The sequence below is a fragment of the Lygodium microphyllum genome, chromosome 13 (assembly GCF_053477565.2).
Source record: "Lygodium microphyllum isolate KBCC chromosome 13, Lygodium_microphyllum_v1.1.10, whole genome shotgun sequence".
Lineage (NCBI taxonomy): Eukaryota > Viridiplantae > Streptophyta > Polypodiopsida > Schizaeales > Lygodiaceae > Lygodium > Lygodium microphyllum.
Window position 1 is genome coordinate 154,518,649 of NC_141147.1, and position 10,206 is coordinate 154,528,854.

Genomic DNA, 10,206 nt, shown 5'->3' on the forward strand with positions numbered 1-10,206 from the left:
TGTATGCCCAAATCATGTATTATATCATCATCAGACATATGCGAATCATCATAACCATGATCAAGGTACTCATTATCAAATGCATTCAATGGCTGTTGTAAACCTTGATTAACTATAAACTAATGCTCAAGAATATCATCATGAGGTTTCTCCAAGAGTCTAAAACCTTCAGCATAACCATCTACATCTGTGAGTGCCTTATGTGATTCATCAGCTAAGATATCATCAGCTTGTACATCTTGCTCTTCATTGTTCCCTTCTTGTACATCTTCTTGGTCTTCTTGCTCATCTTCTTGTTGATCATGTTGCTCATTATCCCAGTCTTGTTGTTCAGCTTGCTCATTGCTCTCTTCTTCATCATCTTTGCCATGTTTAGGTGTAGTCCCGTTAGACCACCTGTCACTAATTTGCCTGTAACTTGAGCTAGGAAGCTCTGATTGACCTCCTTTTTTGATACACTGGATGGTATATAAGGTGTTAGGGACTTGATTTTTGACCCATCAAATTATAATACAAGTCTCCTTTCATCTTCACCTCTCTCTCCTCTTCTTCTGTTGATGATGACAAAGATGAAGGATGATCCTTCTTGTCAAATGGAGGTCTGACTGTTGCAGATGGTGGCACATGGAGAGAATGGGCTGATCTCCTCCATGAAAGCTTGAGAGAAATGCTAAAAGAAAGAGAGAGAAAGATTGTTCCTAAAAAGTAACCAAAACTTTCCCCTCTTCTACTTCATTTACCACTGTCTCTTAAGAGAATACCTTCAAAATTGGCCAAAAATGACCCACGAGTTGCTAACTTCAGCCTTCCTACTACCAAACTTGGTCCAAGACTCCATTAATGCACCAAACCTGCAGTCCTTGTGGTCTATAAATCCTTGGTAACTGCACTGTTGCTCCATGTCATGTCTGTACCTGTGTACCTGTGTACCTGTGGCTCTTAAATCTGTGTGACTAAAAAAAAGATACCTAAATGGAATGTTGGCCAACTAGATCAAGAACCTATGGCTCTGATACCACTTGTCAAGAAGAGGACAAGAGAGAAAGAAGAAGAGGAGAGAGTGTGTGTAGAAGAGAGAGAACGACTACAAGAAGAGAGAGAAAGAGAGTGACAAGGAGAGAGAAATATTACAAAAGGAGAGAGAAAGATAGAAAGAGAGAGGAAGAAACCATGAAAGCTTGGAGAGAGAGGTGAAGATGAAAGCTTGGAGAGAGAGGTGAAGATGAAAGGAGACTTGTATTATAATCTGATGGGTCAAAAATCAAGTCCCTAGCACCTTATATACTAGCCAGTGTAGCTAGTATTTCCCCATTATTAAATCCCCCTCTCTTACACTTTAAGATTTTAATAACACCTCCATTGAACTAAACATAAAGATCCAAAATAAAATATTGGCTAAATCATCAAGGTTCTAGTCTAAAGGAACTTGACTACCACCAACATAATGCCATATATTGTAACAAAAGCTAAGGATGAAATTCCATCATGTCTTTATAAGCAACAACGTTATGATCTATCTTACAAGTTATCTTTCCTTCTATCCTAGTATCACATCCTTCATCAACAAATTGCAAGACATGATCATATCTTAGTCTTTCTATTGAGAACATGACCTTTGAACTTCTTACCTTAGCATTGTAAAGGCAGTTGAAAAATATATTAATAGGCCTAATAATGTGGTCTTGATTATCCTAATTGAGATATTAGGTTTCAATGCTCTTTATATCTCAAAAAATATTTTACATCTATATCTTTTACGAGGCTAGGCTTGGCAAAGGCCATTCAAAGCTTGAAATTTTAGGCAAAGGAAGGAGTGATGTTGCTCCATATTGGCAATGTTGTGTTGGGACAACATAAGAATGATTGTAAAAGAATACTCTATTCTATGCAAGTTATGTTTTATTCTACCTTTGTACATTTCTTATCCAATACAACCATGCATAATATCAATAATATCAACAATAGACTTGATCGGTTACCATTGCTCAAGATTAGATTAGTAGACATCTACAAAACAAATGAATTTGTCATAATAAAATCTAATACCAAGTTTAAGAAAAGAAAGACATTGAGGATGAAACATTAAAAAGTAGGTCTATGTATTGAAAGGTTTTCATGTTCCAAATGTAGCTCTCTATGCAAGACCACATTTTAAACTATTATCTATTTTACATGGTTCTTATTTGAAAGAGCTCTTACACCTTTGCCTTTTCTTATGTCTTACCTACTACATGATGGTGATCTAGCTATCTTTGCTTATAATAGTAGAATCCATCTTCCATCATTTTGAAATGAATTAAATATTGATATAAATGTGATTTGAGAGCTTGGCCACCTTGTTGAATGTCAAATTTTTGTATTCATAGTGCACATGCACGCGCGCGCACGCACGCACACACACATATGCACAAAGTGAAACAATTAAAAGAAAGAAGGGAAAGAGACGAGAGAAACAAGACAAAGGAGAAAAAGATAAGCAGTAAGGTCTTTTGTGACTTTAATTTAGATCTAATTGTTGCTACCATACAATCGTAGATGTGTCATTAATGTAAAGTAGCGGAGACCTTATTCCCTTAATGTAAAGGATGTCATAATCAACATTATAAGAGAAAAAATTTGATATTCATAATAAAAAATATAGTATTATTATTTTAATATTTATAATATGATACTTTTTGGGGTTTAAAAGTAGAAGTTCTATTACATAGGCTTTTCTCCTATTGGCCTAGAGTACTCTTTCTCTATTCCCTAATGGATTCCTTCATTATTCACTATTAATCCCTTCATGTTTGTGGAGAGGTGTCTTCAAACTCTTGGTTGTATAGATCAAATTTTCTTTGGCCAATCACAACCAAAGATTCTTTACTTGGGTCCTTGAAAGGTCCTCCTCCCATCTTATGACTCTTTGCATGGTGTTTTCTTAGGGTCTCTCTTAGGGATATTTGGATCTTTTTTTGTATGAATTTTACACTCTTCTTGGCTCCTATGGATCTTTTCTCCTTAGTATCCTCAAAGCCTTTGCTATCCTTGAAGATTTTTTTCTCTTATCAAGACCAAGTGATAGATAATCCAAATCTTCAAAAGAATCTTTATTGCTTAGGCTTTGGTAAGCCATACATAGTCCCCTTTTGTAGAAATCTAATATAAATTATATAAATGAGACCATGAATATTAGAAATGACAAAAATAAATTTTCAACAACTAGGCAAATTACTTACAATCATTGTCTTCTTTATAATCATAAATTTTATGTTTTTTGTGATGTGCAAGTGTAGCAGTGCTTTATTTGTAGATACTTACGGAATCAATTACTTGGAAAAACATGTATTCGTTTAAGCTAACATAGTAACTTTTGAACATATACTAATAGAGGGTGTCCAAAGAAAAAGATAGTTTCATGAGTCCAAATTTGAGATGGAAGGCAAACGCTTGTACAAATATGATAATTCTTGATGCAAAAGTTTTTTGGGTGGATATTTTGACCATTAGACAATCTCAAAAGCCTCATTCCAATCATGTTGAGCATAAACACGAACCCATTTTGAGCTCTAGAATGAAAGTTATGGCCCTTTTTGTGATGCAACCAATAAGATCAAGCCATAATAAAATGCATTGTACGCAAAAATATTAGGAAATGCCTTGGGTATGCCATATTGAAAATTCTCCTTGCTTATCAACAACAAAGGATATTCCATGCCCTAATAAATTGCGCTACACATTAAATATAATATGTTAGAAACTAAAAGAAAAAATGCAAAACTTATGAGCTAAAGTTAAAATATAAAAATAATATTATCTCTATTAGAAGATATCATTCTTCCTCTTTGGTATTGTTGCTTTCCTTGAGATCTAAAACATATATTTTTCTTCTTTTCCTTTTATTTAAGCTTCTCTAATTGCACCTTTAGTAATTACAATTCTATCTCTCCCTTACCTAACCTCCTTACTTGTTGTTTAATATATATTTGCCTTCTAATCATCATGGTTTTGATAAGTCATTCACCTTGCCTTATGAATCTCAACTTCATGTTGAGAGTGCAAACCATTACAACATCCTAGTAACCCACTATTTCCAACTCTGATAGACCTAATTGTATCATAAAGTGTACAAAATTTAAGCGGTTCACATATTAATAGATTTGTTGGATATAATTCTCCATCCATCCACATATCAATATGTTGCTTGCCTTCATCTTCTAACCTTTTAGCTTCAACTTCTCCTTGAGAACCTTGTGATTCTTTCTTTTCACCTCAAATATGGGATTCCACCACTATGTAAATATGACCCTTCACTTCAACCACCATGTATCTTAGAAGAAAGAGAAAACCCTCCAACATTCAAGACTTCTTAGATATGTGATAAACACAAACAAAAATAAAATCCAAATATAAATTAGAAACTCCTTGAGAGAATAGCTACCTTGATTTTTTAAAATGGAACTGTATCAATGATTCTAATAATAACTAAAAGAATCTCCTTATGGCATATTCAAGTGCTCAATAATCCCCTTATGGGGGAAGAGAGAGAAACACCTATAACAAGTAAAAATACTTTTAGTAGGACCTTTAAAACTACTGCAAAATGTAAACATTGAGAAAACATTTTGATCTAAGTATTCCAAACAATGTCTTGACCAACTTCTTATTTCTTGTACTTTTAATGGTATCTCAAGCTTCTTCCAATGGTACATACAAATACACAAAAGAGAAACAGAGATAGTGAGAGACAAAAGAAAGAAAGACAAGGGCATGTAAAAATTATTAGGTGTTTGTTTATTGGAACTTCTAAAACTATTGCAAATGCGAGTATTTTAAAAAAAGTATTCTTCTGATATTCCAAACAATACCTTATTGAGTTTGTTGCTTCTTGCAATCCAAATGATACATCAAGCGTTTTCCAATGGTGCACAAGGATATAAGAATAAGAAAAATGACTAGAAGAGAAAAAGAAATGAAAAACAGAAGAGATGTATATGAGAGAAAGAGAAAGAGAAATGATACCTTAGGCTTCTTCCATAGGGCAGATGAATAGGACACACACACACACACACACACACACACACACACACACACACATAGAGAAATGGCAAGAAGAGAAAGAAGATAAAGAAACTAAAAAGAACAAAAACAACAAAAGAATATGTAAAAGTACAAAAGTGCAAGAATGGAAATAATCAAAATCCAAAATGAAAATGTAATCAAATTTAAAAATGACCTTGCCCAAAGAAACAGTGCCTCAATCAACATAAATGCAGCGATCAAGGCCTGCTTTGCCCTATAGCGGCTAGTCCTCGATCAGAAAAGGGTGTCCCTTGGCACACCTACTCTATACCCTAATCATGGATCCTTTATTGAGGAGGTTTGATAGAGCCATGCAAGATGAAACCATCAGAGATTTGCCCCTACTGGATAGGCCACAAAATGTTGCCCAATTCTTTGCAGATGACAATGCATCCATTGTTGAGGCTGAGAAGGAATTGGTTCTAAATCTTCTAAAGATATACTTTTGAGTTCTCACAACTATTAGCCTCGAATATCAATCAATCCAAAACTGAGTTGTTCTACCTTTCAAAGGGGGTGGGGGGGTCTTGAGGAGTGGCTCAAGCAACTAGGCTTCAAGGTTGTAGCACCTATAGAACTAATTTGCTATCTAGGTGTCCCCATTGGAGTGGGTGTCACATTGAAGTAAAGGTTTATGTGGTTTCTAAATAGATTTCGAGAAAAGATAAAAGGGAGAACAAATGCCCCCTCTCCTTTGTTGGAAGATTGGTAGTGGTCAAAAGCATACTCTTCTTTGCCATGATTTCTAGTCTTACCAAAATAAAGAACTCATGCCACAAATAGGCTAGGGTATCCTCATTGAGGATAGGACGTAGGGAGGAGCTGGATTGGAAAGCCTTAGCTCAAGCTCTCAATATGGCATTCCTAAAAAGAATTGAAAATTCACGACCCTAGATGATATTGGTCAAGCATTGGATTGCTACTGGCAAAGTCAAAGGCTTCTTATGGGATAGTCTTCAATGGCATGACGTGATCTCTTACCCACAACTAGCAATCAAGATTCCATAGTGACATTGCACAAGGGCTAGTCACCCAAAAGCAAAGAGTCCTAACTAGCATGGAGTAGAAATTCGAAAGCCCATCAAAAGGCAACACATTGCTCTCTTGCAACATTTGTTTCTCTCTTAATGCCTGCGAATCGCCCAATGTCCCTAGTGCACAAAGGACCGAGGATAGTGAGAGCCCTATGCAACAAAGGAATTGCTTTCTAGGAAGACCTTTGGGATAAGCACAATGCTAAGTGGCTCACCATAAACCAATTAGTGCAACAACACATGTTGACAGACTACATTGGTCATGCTACATAAGGACGATTGGACCACCTCAATGGTTAGGAAGGACTTGGTTTTGAATAAATTGAGTCCTATTGGCAAGTGTCTCCTTCAATGCAAGTCAAGTGGTGAGTACAGACTAGCATCCCCATCCATCATAATGAAGATACAACACAACTAGAAGAAAGAGTGTCCCTTGGTAAGGACCGAAACATGGAAGAGAAGAATTAAGAAGGTTTGGAAATTGACTCTATCATACAAAATAAATGTGTTTAGATGTAGGTTGATGCTTTAAAAACTCCCATTGCACACCAAGTTGACAAACAGGATCAAAAACTCCCCCCTCTACCCCCTTTGCTATAGAGAAGAGAGTGAGAAACACTTATATAGGATACCAATCTCATGAGCAACTTTGGGATGGCCATATGATAAGACTTACAAACTAATCAGAGTCATATGTGGGGCAGCCATCGAGTTTGTATGGAATAAAAGGAATACTATGATTTTCAAAAGCCCCGTGGGGGGGCTTTTAGACATTGGTGTCAATCAGTTGAATGCATAAATCTAAGCTCTATTAAGTCCTCTCAAACCCATGCATTGGATGTTTAGGCTCTTTTGTAATAAGTTAAGCCAGCTAGCATAGTGCCACATTGCATCTCAATGATGTTGTAATCACTTTTACCCTTAATATAAACTACACATTACCCAAAAAAAAAAGACTCAAGGTAATGTTACCTTGCTACACCTACTCTCCAAGTAGCGAACTCCAACATGCTTTGTATTGTTGTGAAGATGGGGTTGCCAAAGTGTGATGGCACTCTAGCTATCATAATATAGCATCTTATGAGTCTCACATGCAAATTGTAGGCCCACGAAATAAACTCATGAAGTAGACAGCCTTGATGGTATCATCATTAAAAACTTAGTATTTAGTCTCACCTAGGTCATGGTTAGTGTCAAACTCCAGTTTTCCAATACCTTAGAACTTTTCCAAGGAGTTATTCCCATAACAAACATTACACTTTTCCTTAATGGCTTAATGGCTTAACTATATACAATCCATTTGGCTTTATGGCCACATAAAGGAGTGGGGTGGGCCTCTAGGGAAGAATACTCATTGTTGAAAGCCACCTTATATATATGGACCAAGCTCGCATCCTCGTGTGTCTTTACGAAGACAAGGTGGACTAGTGGACCAAAGTTTACCAATGGTTCAACACACATTGTATATATGTGGCCGTTAAGCCAAGTGGATATTGGCTAGGTGCCTTAGTCTCAAATTGACACTCATTGTCGAAATGGTTTGCCTTTCCAACAGTGGTGACAATACCGATTTTTCCTTGGGTACATTTTGCCAACCTGGTTTTAAGACTTGATTGGGCATTTCCATGTTCTTCACTAGTCTTTTAGATTGGTTGTTGTTCCTCCATTTCTCCTACTTCCCCTTTTGGGGAGAGGAAACAAGGGCCTCCCCTAAAGATGACACAAGATTTCTTATGCACTTGATCAAATAGTCCTACATAACATCATAATTGGCATTCAAACCCATAAAAAGCGGGCAAGTGAGACTGAAATGGTCTATTGTGTGAAATTAAAATGTTTCAATACCAACTTATTTCCAAAAAATATACCTTGGTTCCTCATCAAGCATGGGATGCTAATAATCTCAAATTCGGTAAGTAAATGCCAGTATTTGTATAATGTGACCCTTGAGTCACCCAAATTAGAACTTCTTTAAGTCTTGCAACTCATGTTAAGGTTTACATGTCATGTCCTATCACAAGTTGCATAACAATCAATCAAGTAGATCCATTGATTAAAAAGGTTGAAATGTCGTAACTAAGAGTGAAATTTAAGTAAAGAACCTTGCATTAGCTCGCCTATGTCAATGGCATTTTTGTTCTTCCAATAGCAAACAACCTCATACGAGAATCAATGGGTTTGGGTTGTGGTTCCAACGCCTGAACAAGATCCCAAGTCCAAATTAGGCCCCATAAGACTTGACCAAGTGAAGAAATTCAACTCGTTGAAGAAAGTCATGTCATTAAGTAGGCCACATAAAACTTGACCAAGTGGTAAAATTCAACCCGTTGAAGGAAGTCATGTCACTAAGTACAATATTGGTCGTGGTGGTAGAAGAATTAAAGAATGTGCAAGTCGAATGTGTGGTTTGTGTTGTGTTTGGCTTGATATGACATGTAACACCAAGGTACCTAGCATGATGACTCATGGCAATTGAACCATGGACAATAGTAAAGCTAGATAACATACGTATGGCCCAATAAGTTTCGACATTTGAGAGAATCGTGAGTGTTTGTGTGATATCGAGGGCTTGATATGTCTCAAATGGATATCCTTCCATGTAGGTCACAAATTGTTCTTGGTCACGAGGATGGACCCCCGCCAATTTTGCACCGCCACCATCCCATTGAGTAAGAGGTAAGATTCCTACAAGATACACACCTAAAGGATAAGTAATCCCCTAGTGTGGTGTATGTGGAATGGGTGTGAGCATATGTATGCAAGGAATACTTATCCCCTAGTGTGATGTATGTGGAACGGGTGTAAGCATATGTATGCAAGGAATATGCCCATAGCATGCACATCAACCAAAGATATCAAACTATTAAAAGTAGAATGTGTACCTTACATCTTGCATGGGACTAAAAAGATTGGATGTATTGTTATCACCTCTTTGTCTTCTTTGGACTAGACACTCTAGATCCTCAACAACTTTAAACTTAGACCTACGGTGCATCCTTCTCTTAGATATATACAATCATTGGGTTGATACATAAAAGAAGTAGGCGTGTGATGGTGTAGATCTTAAGCGGGACATTATATACCCTCGTCTAAATCTCTCTCATCCTTGCCTCAAATCCTTCACATATTAACCTTGGGTAAGAAGATACACTATCTTTGAAGGATACCTTTGATCTTAGGGGGAATCTTGCATTTGGGATAGAGATCGTGGATACTAAGACATCTCTTTTTGTGCTCTCACGAGCTCTTAAATGCTAAGCTTTCTTATGAAGGCTCAAGTGTCGATTGAGAGCACCTACCTTTAAAACCATGTAAAGGAATGTTAAGGGAAACAAAGAGACACAGAAAATGTACGACACAGGAAATACGATCTGTAGAACGCTCGATGAAAACGACCTAGACATATGATACAATGTAATGCCTCTAGCAACAGATCCCAAAGCGCAATAGCAACATTCCACCAACCATGATGTCAAGGAGCATTGGAGGGAGAAAAATGCAATCCTCAAAGACACAAAATGTCATCGAAGATCCAAAGAACTGCAATGCACATATGTTGGGTGAGATGGTGACTCCACAAACAATAGGAGACAAAGCAACGATGATATGTTGACCCCAAACATTAGCAAAATTAGGGAAAATGTAGGCTATAGCAATAGGGAAAATCCAATCAGCTACAATCCATAGAGTGATGGCAACAGTACTTAAACTCCTACAAGGCTAGCGATGATATATAATGGCTGGGCAATCTACAGTAGATGGCTAGGGCAGGCTTCCTGCGCAGCCTCCATGTGGCCGTGGCCAGCAAGAGGATGACGGCTGGCTGGTAGGAATGATCGAGGATGGAGTGGGATGCCCACAATATGCCTCTTTGTACAAGCCTTTTGGCATTTGTCGTAGAGTTCAAAAATAAAGCCTTCCATCTTCGAAATAATGCATGTAATTTTTCGATTAATGGATGTCTTAATATTAGAAGCTAGACAGGGGCTCGTATATCCTAGACTTGGGATGTGTCTGAGTGCGTGTTATTGGGGAACCAAAGAGGTGAATTGGTGCACTAAGTAGAGTCATGTTCTGACTCTGTACCCCTGTAATCAGTGTGGGTGCTGTG